A 19,681-nucleotide genomic window follows, 5' to 3' on the forward strand; every position below is an offset into this window, starting at 1 on the left:
GTTGCAGTCCGGCTTAAGTACTGGTGTAGATGAGTGACAGCTGGTGTGATGAGTGACAGCTGTCACTTCCTCTGGGTCTGGCGCCCTCTCGTGCTTGGAGCCCGCACTCCAAGCAGTGCGCCCTCTGGTGGTGGTGGGCCAGCAGTACCTCCTCTTCAGCGGCCCACACAACAACTTCCTCCAACTGACTCATTCAACAGTGCATTTCCACCGACAGAAGCAGAGAACGTTATCATTCCTCCTCTTGGGCGATCATTCAAGCGCCCTTGAAGTGCAGCGAAATAACCAATTGTATGTAGTTGCTAGGGAAAATTAATAAATATTTGGCAAATCAACACTGCCAAAATTAATGGCTTTGGGGCGCCGGAATTTTAGCCCTTGCTACAAAAATGCGGGAACGTTAGATTACAGTCAGTGATACACGAGACGCTGCAGCTGCTGCTGTCAGTCAGTCAGGAAGAGATGATGGTGATGACGACGTTTGGGTTATATTTATTTATTTTTATTTTGTCTCCGTGTGTTTTGCTGGAGTAAGTTGAAGAACTCTTCGGAGGTTTAAAACGGGACAAAACTAATCAAATCAATGACACCAAAGTTTGGCGGGGATCCTTTTGGAGGCGCATGGAGGTGCGCACATCAGATCTTTCTCGTGGTTTAATGACAACTGCACATCCCGGTTGGAGGAGAGACGTTTGTCTGTCTCGTTATAAACCGTGTCAGGCTTCATTCACACTGTCAGCGCGCACACGTCACGGAGGCTGCTGATCTGCGCGGATGAAAAGGAGCGAATCCACCTCTTCAGGTGAGCTGACGAGCTGCTCGGATTTATTCCCGAATGTTGCTCCTGGTGTGGAAACGAGGGTGAAAATTTTAGATAAAACGAATGAGTGATGTTTTTTTAATTTGTTTTAGGGGGTCAAAGCTGTGATCTTTTTTGGGACAGCAGACCAGTTATAATGGTAATAGGGGAGGCCGGGGCTGTTTGTAACAGTGTTCAAAGCTGCAGCCATGCTGGTATTTTGATTTCACTTTACACGTTATGAGGATCAGTTCACAGAAGTGAAATATTCTTTGGAGTATTCCACACTCTAAAACAAATTATTTGCTCAGTTTAAAAACAAAACAAAAGCCTAAAATAGCAATTTGCATGTTTTTTTTTTTAAAGAAATTCTAACTCAGCCACTGAGTTCACACAAGACACTTATAGTCAGACAAACCCAAGTTTAGCAACGCATTTAATTAAGTGGTTTTGTATACTTAATTTGCTTTGTCCTCTACACTGTTAATTAATTTTAACCAATTTAATTTAAAGGTTTTGGTGTTATTAGTTAGTCAAGTTATTTAATTTAAGTTTTTCAAGCTTCTTTAGTTTGCCTCCATTCCACTCAGTAATGTTCATGCAAAATATTACCTTAATTTTCTCTCGGTCTCTCTCTCTCTCACACACACACACACACATACACTCTCTCTCTCTCTCTCTTTCACAGTCTCTCTCTCTCACACTCTCACTGTCACACTCACTCACTCACTCACTCACTCACTCACTCACTCACTCACTCACTCACTCACTCACTCACTCACTCACTCACTCACTCACTCACACACACACACACACATTTTCTCTCTCTGAAGTTGGTGTGAACATTGTCGTATGTTCATAATGTTCTTTTGTCAATTGAAGAATTTTTCCATGTTTTTAAAGAGTGTAAATTTGGTGATATTTTCTATTTTGTTAAGGGGGTGTCACTGTGAACCCCAGGATCTGTTTGTCTGAAGATAATGGCAGTTCAGTACAGTTTGGTGTACTATGTGTGTAATTGGTGTCAAATGGTGAAATGTTCTTTGCTCAAGAACTTGAGTGTTGTATTTGATACTGTTCCTTTCCAAAGTAGAAATGGGGCCTAATATAGCTGTAAATGGTTAACTTTATCTGTAAAACTGCTGATTTTGAGAAGGACATGAAATTATTATTGTGGAATTGTAGTAATTTTCCGACTGTTCACTTGAATGCCTGTACTGGACAAGACAAGGGAATCTATTGGCACAGCAGCCCCACCAAGACTGTTTTTCACCAGCCGCCACTGTCTATGAGGTTGCTATGGTCCCTACCAAAAGTAATTTGTGGGAAAATCTTTGTTTTAAATTTTTCCTCTTCACCAGAATTAATTATTAACTTTTCCAGACAGCACAAATTTTTATCATATTGGCGATGTCATATCATGAATCCCTTGTTTAAATGCTAAGGAATAAATTAAATTGGTGCCAAAGAAAATTCTTTTTATGACGCAACTCTTAAAAAGCCCAGTGGTGGTACACCTTTAAGCATAAACATGCCGGATTCTAAAAAGGTTTGGCATGGCAAGATCAGGTGATGATCAAGATGTACATCGGTAATTAAATTTACAAAAGAAATTAAATAGGTTCCGTTCAACATACAGCTCATTTACAGGCAAGGTTGGGTAGGATTACTTTGAAATGTAATCCAAAAGTAATCAGATTACAAGTAATCCAAATGTATGTACATACATACATGTAATCCACATGTATTCTTTCAAAGTATCCTACCCAACCTTGTTTACAGGACAGAAAGTATTAAGTGAATAAGAAATATCAAATAAAATTAGACATGGAAATTAACTTTAATAATCTAATTAATGTATGTATTCTAGGAAGGCAGGTTTGCTTCTTATAAATGCCCAGATTACTTTTTTATGCTGCTCAGCCAGTCACTCCAAATAAAGTACTCAGCACTTATTAAATCTATAACGCAATGATCTTTCTGCATTTGCTTTGGCATAAGCAGAAAATAGCATCTGGTGCAAAAGCAAAGGGCAAATTTCTCCCTGTAAAAAGATTACATCTGTGGCATCATCTAGACATATTGCAGACACACGTGCAGACAGATACATCAGTGCCGAGTGGCAGAGCCAAATCTGGAGACTTTGAGTCAAAATTATTCCAGTGCGTCAACTCTGAATGTTACAGTTTATTTTTTTTTTATACTTTATTTTTATTTTTGGATGTTGAACCATTTTCCTATATATTTAACAAATGCAAATGGAACAATGGTAATAACAAGCAGACCTCTTGGAAGAAAAAAAAAAAAAAAAAAAGAGAGAAAGAAAATAAAATTGGGCATCAACTATATGAACATATAGTGATAATGTATAACACACTATATAGTACGTCATCTTTTAAAGATTCAGTGAACGAGTGAATCGTTCCCATTTCTCCCAATATCTGTTACATTTCTCGACAGACAATCTCAGTGAAAAAGTCATCCTCTCCATTTCTTGAATTTCGTTAACCACATTAACCCAATCGTGGAGTGAAGGTACATCTTTACTCAGCCATTTCCTAGTAATCGCTTTTTTTGCTCCAGCCAGCAAGATAGACAAAAGATATTTTTGTGATTTAGGCAATTCACAAGAGATATATCCCAAAAATATTTCAATAAATCCATTTGACACAGTTAATCCAATAATGTTTTGAATTGTTGTTATCACCGTTGTCCAATAGGGTGCGATCTTCACACAGTCCCAGAGTATGTGAAAATGTCCTGCTTTGGTATGTCCACATTCTCTCCAACAATAGGCTTTTACGGGGTCGTTACACTGCTTACTTTTGATATGTGGTGTGACAAAAAAAACGTGTTACAGTCTTCCATGCAAATTCCCTCCAAAAACCAGAACCAGTAGTAATCGTAACAGTTTTGCATATACCAAGCCACTCTTTCTCTGTTATTATGATATTGGCTTCATTTTCCCATGCTTCTTTAATATACATAGTAGAAATATTCTTAAGTGCTTGTACACCTTTATATATTGTTGTTATTTGTTTCTTTGGTGCGTTACCTTTACAAGCCGCAAGGAAATGTTTCACCAAATACTCCTCTTCTCCTTCATATTTAATTTTCTTATTAAAGTAATGTCTTAGTTGAAAATATCTAAAAAGGTCATGTCTATTCAGATTATGTTTATCTAAAAGCTCAGAGAAACCTTTCAGTGTACCTTTTGTTGTTATGACCCAATAGCTCGTTATGCCCTCCTGTGGCCATTGTTGAAACCTGCTATCAATTTTGGCTGGCAAAAATTCGGAATCATAAGCTGGCCAGCGTAATATCTTAGCTTTGAATTCAACGTTCTTATTTTTAAGTATTTTAATCCATTCATTCATTGGAGATTTTATCCAAGGAGGGATCAAACAAGATTTTGAATATGTTTTCAATAGTGGTTTGTCACCAACCATAGCTTGTAGTGGTATATCAAAATACGTTTGATCTATCTTTTTCCATTTAGCTTCATATCTAAGGTCACACCAGTTCAACAATATTCGTATTTGCGCAGCTTTATTGTAACTTTCTAAACATGGTAAGGCTAAACCACCCTGTTCTTTCTGTAATTGTAAAGTCTGCAGTCGTATTCTTGGTTTTTTGTTTCCCCATATGAAGTTTGATAACATTTTGTTCCACTCCTTAAATTGTGTGAAAGTTATTTCAATTGGCAACGCTTGAAATAGGTAAAGGAACCTTGGTAATAAATTCATTTTAACTGTCTCAATCCTATTGTACATATTCATTGGTTTTAATGCCCATCGTTGTAGGTCTACTTTAATATTAGCTGTGTATTTTCTATCATTTTCATCATAAAGTGAAGATATATCCTTTGGTATCGATATTCCAAGGTATTTAATAATGTTGCCTTTCCAGTTGATATTTATCTCTTTAGAAATTTCTATGGGTGGTTGATAATTAAAGGTAATAATTTGTGTTTTCTATAAATTTAATTTATACCCAGAGTATGAACCGTATTCAGACAGTAGTGTCAACAGATTGGATAAACTGGTCGTCGGATTGGTTAATGTCAAGAGGATGTCATCTGCATATAAACAAATTTTGTATGTAGTGTCTCCTATTTCGATACCTGAGATGTCTTTATGTTCTCTGATAGCCTGAGCCAGGGGTTCAATAAAAAGTGCAAATAGACTAGCGCTAAGGGGGCAACCTTGACGACAGCCCCTTTCCAAATATACAGTATCTGAAAGGTCCCCATTTATCTTAATTCTGGCCGAAGGTAGTTCATATAATGATTTTAAACAGTTAATTATATTTGTATTGAAACCAAATCTGTTAAGGGTTAGGTAAAGATATTCCCAACTGACAGAGTCAAATGCTTTTTCAGTGTCGAAACTAACTGCAACAGATTCTAATCTTTTCATGTTATAAATGAGGTGAAGAGCCCGTCTAATATTATCGTGTGTTTGTCTGCCATGTACAAAACCACATTGATCAGCGTCTGTCAGTTCTGGAATCAGAACTTCGAGTCTTTTAGCCAATATTGTCGCAAATATGCGGTAATCAATGTTTAAAACGGATATTGGTCGATAAGAACCGCATTGTGTTTTGTCTTTACCAGGTTTGTGAATTACAGATATAACTGCTCTTCTCCAAGAAGGTGGAATCTTTCCACCTTTTAGAATATAATTAAAACATTTTTTGAGACAAGGGGTTATTTGATCTCTGAAGTATTTATACCATTCTGCTGGGTAACCATCTTCTCCAGCCATTTTATTTCCTTTTAATTTAGAAATAACTTTGTTGATTTCTTCCTCTGTTATTTCACTATTTAAAATGGCATTTTGTTCAGTTCCTATAGATGATAAATCCAGCTGTGAAAGAAAACAATTTATAAGTTGTGGGTTCTGTAGATGTGGCTGAGCATACAGCTGTCGGTAGTATGCTACAAAAGACTTTTGAATACTCTTCAAATCATAGCACATTTTATTATCAGTAGGGCTCCTCACCCCGTTCACAAATCTATCCGTCTGTTGTTTACGTATTCTCCATGCAAGAAGTTTATTTGATTTTGGGCCATTTTCATAATAGCTTTGTTTCATAAATTTGGCTTTCTTTTCTATTTGGTCCTCATATAATTTGTTCAAACTATGTCTTGTTTCATCAATCCTTTTTAAAATGGCATTGTCTTTATTTTGGATATGTTCAATTTCTAATTTTTTCAGTTTGTCGAGTGTTTTTTTGATACTACATTCTTTTTCTTTTTTCTTTAATGAGGACCACATAATTAATTTACCCCTTAACACTGCCTTTAAGGCATCCCATACAATGCTAGGAGAGGTCTCCTCATTGTTATTATGGTCCATATAGTCTTTAAACTCTCTTTTCGTGAAATCTAACAATTTTCCGTCTTTAAGGAGGCTCGTATTAAACCTCCCTAGGGATTCTTTTCTATCATTATCTAAATGGAGTGTCAGACAGACTTCTGCATGGTCAGACACGTCTCTAACCCCTATGGTACATTTTATTATTCTGTGTTTATCCGACGTTGACATAAAAAAATAATCCAGTCTTGAATGTATTTGATGAGAGTGTGAGTAAAATGTATAACTTTTTCCGGAAGGATATAGATTTCTCCATACATCCATTAACCCTAATTCATTAAGCATTTTTTTGATAAGGTTTGTTTCGGTTTGGAGCTTTTTGTTTTTACTAGAGGAATCGATATAGGGGTTGAGACAAGTGTTCCAATCCCCCGCACATATAAGTACTCCAGATGTTTCTGTCGCAATAAGGTCAAATATTCTCTTAATTTTATTCTTATCTTTTCCTGGTGGTCTATATACGTTCAATAATGTTACTTCTTTGTTATCTATATGACCTTTTACTAATATGTAACATCCATCTTTATCACTTATCTGTGCGGTACACTGAAAATGTACTCTATTTGGTATTAAAATAGCTACTCCTCTTGAGCGTCCTTTGTTAACGGAAGAATAATACATATTGTTAAAGCCCATTTTACGTATTTTCTCATGCTCCGTGGCCAAAAGGTGCGTCTCTTGCCAAAATATTATATTGTATCTTTCTCTTTACATTTTTGCAATCACTTTGCTTCTTTTGATAGGGCTATGTAGGCCATTTACATTAAGAGTGACGACTGTATATTTCTGCTTATCTAACATTGCCAAAATATAAATTATATCCTAATAGATGCTCCAAATAACACAAAAGGGTCTGCTTAAAAAGAGAAAAAAAAAAAAAAGATACGAACATTGAACATATGTGACCTCCATTGGTGAAGGAAAAGTCCACCTTCAATGTTGAGAGGGAGTTTCCTATAAAAATAGGGGAACCCTCTCTGCGCTGTCCCTCCGCCCCTCTTGTCCATTGTGACAGCAGAAGGTGAGGAAGCTCTTTCTCCAACGGTCCGTCAATCGTCTTTAGAACTCACTTTACAGTTCAGCTGTACTATTCTTCTTTACGTAGGTCAATGCATTAGACTGTGTTCCGTTTAAATGCGCTCAGTCTTTCTTGGATACTCTTCATCAGCTCTCCTTTGCTCTGCTTCTTTGTCATTCGCATGAATTTAGGTCGCTTTGCTCCGGTGGGCGGTGCAACTGTCTCATCCGTTATATTTTCTGATCGTGATGGCAAAATCCCTCTTCTCTCCGGGTCCTTTGAAGCATCCTCCACATTGTTGTAAATAGCGCTGTCTCCGTCCGTGCCAAAGAGCACACGTAGTCTGGCTGGATGCAAAGTTTGGAAGCGGTAACCCTTTTCCTTGAGTATTTTTTTCACATGGTTATAAGCTCTGCGCTTGAACAGTATGTCACTTGGGTAATCTTGGTCAAAGTAAATCCGTCTTCCACTGAATTGAATGTTGCCTTTACGCCACGCGGAGCGGAGCACTAACTCTTTCATCCTGTGTTCAAGAAAGTGGATCACGATGGATCTAGGATTAGCTCCATGTGGAGGTTTGGAGCTGAGTGAGCGGTGGCATTGCTGTATTGCCAAATTGGCTTCAGGGAGGTCGAGCTCTGCTTTTATAAAATTTTCCATGAATGCTTGGATATTTGTTCCTTCAGCCTCCTCCGCAATCCCATGGATTCTAATATTATTTCTGCGTGTCTGAGATTGATGCCCACCAATCTTGTTTGCAGATCCATCTGCAGTTGTAATGTGTGCTCCAATGCATCATTAACATCAACACTGAACTCTTCCATGTCGGCCAATCTCTGCTCGACTTCCTCGACTCTCTGTGTAACGTTGTTTAAATCGGCGTTGAGCCCATCCATGCGATTTGCCATTTCTTCTCTGAAAGCGCTCACCTCGGCTTTAAGAAAGTCAATTTTGTCGTTAAACTCTCTTTTAATGTCATCTTGAACATTCTTCAGCGCTGCCAAAATATTAGCTTGAATAGCATCCATGGTCGTATTTTCAGCTAATTTACTAACTTCAGGGTTAGCTTCCGTGATCTCCGCGAGCGTACCTTCTCTGTCTTTCGCAGTTTCTTGTACAGTCGTTCTTATCTTCTTCTTATTGCCCCCTGACATTTTTATGAAACATTCGTTTGAATTTTAGTAGTTTTTTGTCAGGGGGGTGACGGACCGTCGTGGAGCTCAAAAGTTCTGCTGTTACTCGGCTCCTCGTCATCCCGGAAGTCCCTGAATGTTAGTTTATACGAAGAAAAGGGGGCAATCATATCTGCCGCAATAATCTGGACACTTGGCTGCAAAAAAGCTTCAACCGAGGCAAGCCTAGATGGAGCAGTGGAATGGTTTCTCTCTGAGACATTCAGAGATGTTGAGTCATTCTTTTTGTACAAAATTTAAAAAAAAACTTCACAATGTCTTTTGAAGGCAAGGTAGGAGTCCCCCCCCCCCCCCCCAAAAAAGAAGAAAAAACAAAAGTCAACCAAATATGAGGATTATTGTTCATACAAATCATCATTTTTATATGTGGATTTCTTTAGTCAAGTCAGTTTCCTTCATTTGCAAAATGTGGGACGAGTGGCTACCGAGGCTACTGCTGGTTGTTGTTACAATTTTTCACAACGGTTCCGCCTTTGTACTGATTGTGTGAATTAACAACATGCACATTATAGGTGCTTAATTTATTTACACATTTGCACATCATCAATTATTATTATTATTATTATTATTATTATTATTAGTAGTAGTAGTAGTAGTAACTCAGCCACATGGGATGTGCAACCAGTACATTCTGAGTGCCCATCCCAAGCGCAGATAAATGAGTAAGGTTGTGTCCAGAAGGGCATCAGACGTAAAACAAGCCAAGATTAGTGATTAGTGATTGATCTCTGCTCCCCTCCACAGCATGTCTTTTTCCTGGTTCTCTCCCTCAGCCCCAACCAGTCCCAGCAGAAGACTGCCCCTCCCTGAGCCTGGTTCTGCTGGAGGTTTCTTCCTGTTAAAAGGGAGTTTTTCCTTCCCACTGTCGCCAAGTGCTTGCTCACAGGGGGTCGTTTTGACCGTTGGGGTTTTTACGTAATTATTTTATGGCCTTGCCTTACAATATAAAGTGCCTTGGGGCAACTGTTTGTTGTGATTTGGCGCTATATAAATAAAATTGATTGATTGATTGATTGAAGATAAATATGCAGAGAACAAATCGAATTCCCATACTGGATGAATCGAGACCCGGGTTAACAACGATCACCACTGGTGCTACTGTCCAAAAGGGTGATGGTGGAAATTGGCCTACTGCTGGATGAAGAAGAAGAAGAGGAGGAGAATGTGTTGAGAGAAAACTAGAAGGGTGGAAGTGAGAAATGGAACTTTGAATATTGGCAAGAATGACTGGTAAAGAGAGAGAGCTGGCTGACATGATGGAGAGGAGAATGGTAGACATATTGTGTGTGGAAGGGAAGTAAGAGCAGGAGCACAGGCGGTGGGTTCAAGTTGTTCTATCATGGTGAGGATAGGAAGAGAAATGGTGTTGGGGTCATTTTAAAGAAGAGTATGTTAAGCGTGTGTTGGAGGTTAAGTGAGTGTCTGACCGGGTGATAAGTGTGAGGTTAGCAATTGAAGGGGTGATGATGACTATCATCAGTGCATATGCCTCACAGGTAGGTTGTGAGATGAAGGAGAAAGAAGATTTTTGGGAGTGAGTTTGATGAAGTGGTGATAAGAGCAGACCTCAATGGACCTCAATGTTGGTGAAGGGAACAGAGGTGATGAGGAAGTAATGGGTAGATATTGTACCAAGGGCAAGATTGTGAAAGGACAGATGGTAGTTGATTTTGCAAAAAGGATGGAAATGGCTGTGGTTAATACATACTTTAGGAAAAGGGAGGAGCAGTGGAGGAAGGTGCACACAGGACTACATTCTTTGTAGGAAATGCAAGCTAAAATAAATTGGAGACTGTAAGGTGGTGGCCAAAGACATTCCAGAAAGGGCCAAGAGGGTGCAGGTTTTCTTTGTAGCCACTGACTCCAGCGGGTGATTTCACTGATTTAACATCACTTTGAGCAGATGGGATGAGTTCATCAATGAAGGGAAACCTGCACCCTCTTCACCCTTTCTGGAATACTTTGGACACCACTGAGCTAGACAGCATAGAATTGTGGTTTGTAGGATGACTTTAGAGTTGAAGAAGAGGAAGATAGTCAGAGCTCGTCAAAGGATCAGATGGTGGAAGCTGAAGGAGGAAGATTGTTGTGTGAAATTCAGTGAGCAGGTGAGAGAGGCACTGGATGGAGGGGAAGCAATTTTGGACAACTGGAAAAATATTGCAGATGTGGTGACGGAGATGGTTAGGAAGGTACTGCATGTGACATCTGGACAGCAGAAGGAAGAAGAGGAGAACTGGTTCGTGGAATGAAGATGTTCAGGAAAGCATAAGGAGAAAAGAGGTTGGCAAAAAATAATTGGGATAGTCGGAGAGATGAAGAAAGTATAGACAGGAGTACAAGAAGATGTGTTGTGTGGGCCGCTGAAGAGGAGGTACTGCTGGCCCACCACCACCAGATGGCGCCCTGCTTTTAAGTTCTGGGAACAACTGACTTAAGCTTATGAACTCAAAAATTTTGTGGAAATTGATTGCCTCATTATTTTTAAGTTATGCTAACTTGTTCATGTTTATAGTGTGGTAAAAGATACAGATGGTAAAGTGCTGACAAATGACTGTGTTGAGAAGGTGGAGGGAATATTTTGAGGAGCAGGGAATGGAAGTCAGTAGGAACAAGATTGAGTACATGTGTGTGAATGAAAGGAAGCCCAGTGGTATCATGCGGTTACAAGGAGTAGAAGTGGTGAAAGTAGATGAGTTTAAATACTTGGGTCAACTGTCCAAACTAATGGAGATTCTAGTAGTGAGGTGAAGAAGAGAGTGCAGGCAGGGTGGAGTGGGTGGAGAAAGATGGCAGGAGTAATTTATGACCAAAGAATATCGGCAAGAGTGAAGAGGAAACTCTACAAGACTGTAGTGAGACTGGCTATGTTGTACGGCTTAGAGATGGTGACACTAACAAAAAGACAGGAGGCAGAGCTGGAGGTGGCAGAGCTGAAGATGTTGCAATTCTCTTTGGAAGTGATGAAGATGGACAGGATTAGGAATGAACATATCAGAGGGACAGGTGAGGAGGAGCAGTTTGGAGATGATTTTGAGATGTTATGGATATGTACAGAGGAGTAACCCAGGGTATATAGGGAGAAAGATGCTGATGATGGAGTCACCAGGCAGGAGGAGGAGAGGAGGTTTATGGATGAGGAGGTGATGGTCTAGTGGTTAAAGCGTTGGGCTTGAGACCAGAGGATCCTCAGCTCAAACCCCAGTCTGACTGGAAAATTACAAAGGGCCCTTGGGCAAGGTCCTTAATCCCCTAATTGCTCCCGGTGTGTAGTGGCCACCTTGTATGGCAGCACCATGACATCAGGGTGAGTGTGAGGCATTGATGTGTGAGGCGCTTTGATTGTGTGAAGCAGAGGTACAGTAAAAACGCTATATAAATGCAGTCCATTTACCATGGATGTGCTGAGGAGGACATGCAGGCCATTGGTGTGACAGAGGAAGATTCAGAGGACAGGGTGTGATGGAAAAAACTGACCTGCTGTGGCAATCCTTAAAGGGAGTAGTGAAAAGAAGAAGACTTTTATTATTCGTAATAGTAGCAGCAGTAAAGTTATTTAGATATATGTATTATTATTGTATTACCACAATATCTGTTGACCCACCACTAAATAATCATTACCCCCCCCCCCCCCCCCATCCTCCTTCGAAAGATCCTCAAGAACCGCCACTGGCACACCTCTTTACTTAGCCACTTACTCCATTGTAGCACCCTCTACTGATATAAGTACAGTATTCACAAAGCAATACTGCAACATTTCTTCTCGTAGATCCCATTTGTAAACTGAAATGAAGATTCTTTTTGGTTGACAACAAAATACCAGCACAAATCACAAATAAATGTTGCAATGTACTATTATTCCAAAGCTGCTCACTGAGGCACCCGCATTTAATAAATAGCTGAACGGAGCGGCGAGATCAATGTAACAGATGACTATGAAATTAAATTTCACAAGATCACATCCCTCTTGTAATCGCAGAAAGCAGGAACAAGAACAATCACCCGAATAAAGCCAAAATGTAATTCAAACAAAAAGAGCTGACAGCTGCAGTCTGCAGCGCGAACGGTGTCGTGCACGACGGCTGCAGCTGTGCCGCACATATGAACACTTCAGCACAGGGGAGCGCACATCATAATTTCTGTTTTGACTCTCTTCTTATTGTGTAAATGTCTGTGTGGTTTCTCATTCTGCAAGCAGCTGCGCTGTTCGTCTGGTAGCATTAAATTAAGTAGCCGAGCCTGACCTCTGACCCCTAGTTGTTATATGACAGGCAAGTTTAACCACACTACTGGACCAGACTGAGCTCTGGCAATGGAAACTTTTAACCGTAATGTGTGACATTTTACTGCGAGTCCAAATCACGCCGTTTCTCCCAACATTTTCGGCTGATTCCTCCTTCAAAGTTTGCAACGCGGCCAACGCAAGTAGTTAATTTCTTGACAGCAAAATTGCGGAGATTATCCAGATGGATGTAAAGGTCGAAGGAGACAGCTGGTTTGTTTCCACTCAGGTTGGACTGTAATTGTGCTGACTTCATGATTCCTCTGATTTGTTTGTCCAGAAACCAGAAAGCTCCATGATCCACGATGGGGAAAAAAATCGAAACATTACTTAAATATGTACATCAGCTGCACATGATCAAAATGTGTCCAAAGAACATAATTTAATATGTTATTTGGACACATTTTGATCATGTGTGACTGAAATTCATATTCACAACATGTAAATCTATAAAAGCACTTTTTTTTTCGAGAGTGTCAGTGGTCAGTGACCCTAAATATCACTTTAACTATTATTTATATTTTGGGACACTGCGCATGCATATGAAGCACTATGGAGAACTATAATTATGAACTGACACATATTCTGCTGACCGTTCATGTGCGATGGGTTGAAAACACATGACCTCGTCTGTGTGTGTGAGAGACAGAGACAGCACAGAAACAGTGAGTGTGATGATCACTGTGTTCACATTACTGCCTGAAATGACCTGAATCAAAGGTTTTTGTTATTTGTTTGTGAGATCATGTTCAAATTATGAGGTGAACTGAAGAGGTATTTTGAGTGAATAAATGACTCCTTGCTTCATTCATTTTGCATGGGCATCAGGACTTGCTTCATCTTCTATGTAAAATAAAATCTGATCTCCTTGTGACGTGACCTTGCTCAAATCATTTTTTGAATCACATTTGGCCTAATTAATGCAGTGTTCACATCAACACCTAAATCGACCTGAATATGAATTTCTGTGTGTACGTAACACAAAGTGAACTTTTGTGGCTTCAAATCTTGGCGCATGCCTTGGAGCCATGCTTTGCCACATCCATGACACCTAGATGGCAACCACCCAGGTCTATCCCCACCTCTTGAAAGTAACCATCTATCTGCTGCAGGTGGATGAAGGGCAAGCATCACCTTAGTCTTCTCCAGACACTGGAGGCATCAACACCCAGGAACTTGTGTTCTGGATCATGCGCAGACAAATGCACCACAAATTTCAGCCACTTACTGCAGCATTCACATTTGCTCTAAGTGATGTGAATCTGATTTTTTTTGCATGGAAGATGAAAGTGATCTTTGTGTAGAGCATGAATTTGTCAAATCTGATAATGACGATGGGTGGCTGGGATCAAGCAGCTCATCCCACACTTCCCTAGCTTGCCCAGGAGTGTAAGGCCAGACACCCAATGGAGGAATCTCATTTCTGATGCTTGTATCTGCAATTTTAATCTTTCAGCCATTACCCAAAGTTCATAACCACAGGTGAAGATATAAGCGTAAACCAACTGTGAAATTGGCTATTATTATTAATAACATTTGTTTTTTATGATTTCTTTGTTTAGTGTTTGCATGTGGCACTGGTCTGGTCTTTTTGTGTATGAACATGCCAACACTTTGTTTTTTCTCTCTGTCATATGGTCCAAGATGTGACCTCAGTTGTTTTTCTAGTCATGTAATTGCTGTAAAAGTCTTACTGATCTGACTGGACATTTCCTAGTGTGAATGTGCCATATCTGGTTTTGTTTTCAATCTGATTCAGATCCATCTGTGTCTATGTGGCTGCTTTATGAGCAAATATAAGTCCTGTAAAAGCATGAATGTGAAAACAAAAAGATCAATTCTGTTGAGAAAAAAAAAGGTTCTTCTGCCGATAATGTGAACAGACAAACCTGTACTGGCTCTAATCATTCCTGCAGCAGTCATAACGGATGACATTCAAATCACATTTTAATCTGGTGTAAGAGCTCCTTCGCAAGTGTAATACAAAATAATAATCATAATAATTTGTCTTGTTCTTGCTCCCAAAAAAAGAGCATGTCTGTGTAAAACATCAAATTCAGGTTAATGGAAATGAGAATGTAGCTAATAAACAAGTGTGCATGAAAAGGTGCATTTATGTTTTCTCACACCACTGGACCTGTACATGTCATAGAATTACACCCACGTCTTGGTGCACAAATCCAAAACACTTCACAACTGTGCATGCTTGCTGTTCATCTCCCTCCTTTCACTGGAATCCACTTCCCTCACATAGTTTGGCTGCATTTTTCAATTTGAGGCCCAACATCCAAACATAAGCCCATCCTTTATATTCAGTTTCATCTTTCCATGCTCCTCCTCATTCAGGAGCAAATTTGCTGCTCGCGTGCTTGCACACTCACCTTTCTCTGACCAGACAGCGGCACAGACTGACAGTAAGCTTTTGGGATGATGAATGACAAACTTATCTCTGAGACTCAGAAAGCAGCCAGACACGTCGCCAACCCAGCCCAATTCACTGCAGGGCAGCGGAGACGTCTCACTCCGTCTGCACCATCCATTCATTCTCCATCTTTCTATTCATCTTGGTCTGTATGTCAACGTCCCGATTGTACGCAGTCGAATCCAACTCCACATTGCTCTGAACACGGTTACATAAACACAAAGGAATCCCCAAAGAAGAATCCCAATTTAGCCACAGACATCTTCAAGGCAAGGCACATCAGCTTCTGCTCTGTTTCTGCCACTATACTCGGGCTTGAACTGCAGCAGCACCGGCAATCATTCTGGCTCCTTATTTTGCTTGTGGGCTGGTGGATCCATGAAGGAATGCTTATTTTTCCCTTTGCCATGAATTTGTTAATGTAATCAATATGAGGACGGATGCATGAGGGGGGTGTGGAAAAAGTCTGAGAGAAAAACCTATGTGGATTTGGAATGTGGAAATATAACTCGCATGCAAAGTCAACAGTGCATTGGGTACATGACATCTGCACCCTCCATCCACAGCGACTGCACAGCTGTGTGATTAAAAGAGCACGTGCAGAAAGGTCAAGTGCAATGACCTTTAATCATCTTGTGAGGCTGTGTGAGCGATGCAGAGAGGAACTATGGAGAACTGGAAACCCATGTGTGATGTTGCAGGATTCAGTCTGCACAAGTTCAACCTGAAACGTTTTGCCTTTCCCAGGACCTCCTTTGACTAAAACACTGCATGTTGTTCTTGCTGACATGAAATCCAGTGGTTCGGTTTGGACTTGGTTTTGCAGCCGCATCACTGGCACTGACTGCATTTACATTCTGCGTGCTTAATCGTCCCGATCTTAACGGCCGGCGTGGATTTACGCACGGTCTTTCGGTCAAATCAGAGTCTAAATCCAGCTGCGACATAAACCGACAACGTGAGGTGGTCTGGAACTGATAAAGTAACAGCAGATGCAGTGTCTTACCTCACTTCAACAGATTTTTAAAAGCCCCACTTAAGAGAAACAGCTGCTGTGGTTTCGAGGCGCGCCGTCCTTTCCACGCAGACCCCCACTGTCTGCTCTCCTGGTTCACAGGATGTCAAAAAAAGTTGTTGTTTTTTTCATCCACGGAGATATTAAAAAAAAAAGATAATCAGTCATAAACCACTAGTGCCGTGGGTTTGTCCGTGCATCTGCCTTTTAACGGACGACCGGCGGTGCGCGCTTTTCCGCGGTGCGCCTTTTGTGCGCACTGACAGCTGACTGGCCGGTAATCCAAGTGCGTCTGACAGCGTGCGCGTGGAGCTCCTCCTCGCCTTATCTTCCTCTCTCATGGCGTGGCGGAGCATCTTCCACGGAGCAGCTTGGACACTCCTCTGGACGCCGACACCGACCAATAAGACCAAAAACCGCAGCAGGATGGAGACATGATGCAAAGGGTCTATTTACTGAAGAATTCACCATGCACATTACAGTCTGACCGTGCACAACTCATTTGAATAAACTGTTAAAAGCAATGTAGTTTGCTTGGATGGGTATTATCATCATTGCAGTAGGATTTTGTAAATTAAATATATATTCCAGCTCTATTTTAATATATATATATATATATATATATATATATAACATGCATGAAATAACTGACAAGCTCAACTTGAGCTACATGTAATGTCAATACCACGTGTTGAGAGAGAGAGAGAGAGAGAGAGAGAAGGAACAAGTGTCTGCAGCAGCTAATTTTGTGCAGAATCCTTTCCTCTGGGTTGTGTTGACTTGGCTCTAAGAAATTATGTGTTATATTTACCTAATGTAGCTGTTTCAACTGATCATTTAAATGGGAAACAATTAATTGTAATAAAACATATATGCTGTTTCCCATTTAAACAAAGATGTTGGGATGTTAAGTTAATCAGATAAAATAAAAAATAATTAAATAAAAAGAGTCATTGGTAAGGTGTTAGAGTTTTAGAACATAAATACTATTACAAAATGAGAAATAACTGGTTTACTTATCTGATATAGTGCATTTCTTTATAGAAACAGTTTGTCCGTTTCACTGACTATCACACCTGCTCCTAATCCATCATCCATTCAATATCCACTAACCATGTCTGTAGTATTTTACATAGGCAAAACAAAGTTGTTTTTATTATCCTCAATCATTGTAGTGTGTCAAAGTACACCAATTAGGAAAGTGTTTATCCTATTTATATAACTTTAACTTGAGTTAAAACCTGACGTTAATTTTTTTTCAACCCATATTGATGGTGTAATCAATACAGCTTGAATTTAAAGTAATAGATACAGCTAGATCAATGCATGGGTCCCTGAATTGATCTAAATGGGCTATGAGCCGGTCTATGGCTCAGTTTTGATGTTCTAAATCGGTTGAGTGATGCTTGTTTTGTTGTAACTGCCATGACTTCAAAATCTTGTAACTGTTTAAAGGGGGTCTTGCGACCAAGCGGTAAACTTCGATGGCCAAAGCTGAAGCCCTACCAGAAACAGCTTCCAGGTTCCTGATTCATATTATTAGGAACGGAACAGGTCTCAACCTCATTGCATCCAAGTTCTGGGTCTGCTAGTAAAGCACAGGGCTAGCTGCTGGCAACCACCTTAGTACACTGAAAAAAGAGAATGTTTGAACCAATTTAAAAAAGTGTTACAATTTGTAAAAATCTGAATGAAGTTGTTTGAACTTAAGTTTGTAAGTTAGAGTTGATTTAACTTTCAAACTTAAGTTCAAACAACTTAATTCATTCAGGTTTTCACAAATTGTAACACTTTTTTAAGTTGGTTCAAACATTATCTTTTTTCAGTGTAATCTCTCTGCTTCCCTGTCGATACTGCTGGTAATTTAATGCCTTATGTGCAGTTATTTCTGACTGACTAATTCTGCTCTTTTTCTCTCTGTCCGAGGCACTGACTATATCCATGATGGATGCTGGACTGAGCTCAGGATGCCCTGCCTTTTGCGCCTATGATTTACCACTGTTGCCTGTGTGCTTGCTCGGGGGGGGGGGGCTGGTAGCATAGACCTTATTTGTGTGAAGCGCCTTGAGGCAGCATTGTTGTGGTTTGATGTTATAAAAATAAAGTAAATTGAAAGAGAAAATGTTGTAATTCCTTGACTGGACTGTTGAGGCTGATGCCAAAACAGGGAACATTTCCAAAGAAATTCATGTTAAATTGTTTAATTTTTGAGGATGAATAAAGATGTTACAACCCGGTACAAAAAAGTGTTAGGGTTTGTTAGCAGAGTTCAAGTTGAAACCCCATATGCAGGCAGGAAAAACACAAGGGTGCCAAAAACAACGTGATTTATTTAGTTCCAAAAATCCAAATTGTTCTGTAATGCGAACATGACCAAGTGCCACCAAAAATCCAAAACAATGTCTAATGTGAACGTGACCAAGTTACACTAAAAAAACCACCGGGCAACAGAAGACACAATCCCAAAGAACACAGTGAAGCTCACTGACTAAGAAGGCAGTGGAGAAAATGAACAAAAAAAAAAAAACAAAGCCAAAAGTACTGAGGACTATGAGGGATTAACACAGGGAGAGAACACGGGAGAAAATGCGAGGTACAAACAATGAACTGACACTGACTGACAAACAGGACGTGCTTAAATAACAGTTGAAATTGACAACAGGTGGGTGACAAATGGGGCGGAGCTTAATGCTCACGTGAAAGGAACAGAGTGCAGGGATACAAACTAACTAAACAGAACATAGACTAATAATAACTAACAGAAAAGCAATGTTGTCCATTCAGCTGCTCCCGTTTTGTGTTCGGGGTCGCCACAGCGGATACAACCAGATCCGCATTGATATTTGGCACAAGTTTTACGCCGGATGCCCTTCCTGACGCAACTCCAGTGTTACCTGGAGAAACACACAAAGCCGCTGGTGTTCCAAAGAGGTCTCCATCCAAGTACTAACCAGTTCTCGCACTGCTTAGCTTCTGAGTTCTGACGGGATCAGGTTGACACAGAGCAGATTGGCAATGTGAAAACTCAAAAATGTGAAGGGAAGACAACCATTCTCAGGTGAGGGTGCAGGGGTGGAACATGAGGGACCAGCCCACCAGGACATAGAACCTACGCAGAATATAAGACTAAACGAACACATACACAAAATAAAAATACTAAAGAATTCACCAACAACTGAATAGATACAACACACACACACACACACACACACACACACACACAAAAAAAATCACAGTGCCATGAGATAATGAAAACCCAAAGATATAGTAAGTCCCTTCGGCTGCTCCCTTGTTTGCACTCGGGGTCGCCACAGCAAATCCAAGGTGGATCTGCATGTTGAATTGGCACAAGTTTTACGCCGGATGCCCTTCCTGACGCAACTCCACATTACATGGAGAAATGTGGCAGGGGTGGGATTTGAACCCGGAACCTTCTGAACTGAAACCAAGCGCATTAACCACTTGGCCACCACCCCTGCTTGAAAACCCAAAGATATGACAAACTGAAAAACCCTGGTCAGGCGGTCTGCTGGGCGGAACCACAACAAAAAAGGGTTTTAGTCTCTATAGTTAG

General features: G+C 40.2%; 1 protein-coding gene across 2 annotated transcripts in view; it reads right to left on the reverse strand.

Annotated features, from left to right (window-relative positions):
* Positions 1–16,200, reverse strand: part of calcr (calcitonin receptor) — a 140,365-nt gene extending 124,165 nt beyond the window's left edge. For both annotated transcript variants that reach the window (XR_004558306.1, XM_034161519.1), the window contains exon 1: positions 16,099–16,200. The gene's annotated coding sequence lies outside the window, so the exon portion shown is untranslated. The remainder of the gene's footprint in view (positions 1–16,098) is intronic.
* Between the last annotated feature and the right edge of the window lie 3,481 nt (positions 16,201–19,681).

The sequence above is a fragment of the Thalassophryne amazonica genome, chromosome 20, assembly GCF_902500255.1.
Source record: "Thalassophryne amazonica chromosome 20, fThaAma1.1, whole genome shotgun sequence".
Classification (NCBI taxonomy): domain Eukaryota; kingdom Metazoa; phylum Chordata; class Actinopteri; order Batrachoidiformes; family Batrachoididae; genus Thalassophryne; species Thalassophryne amazonica.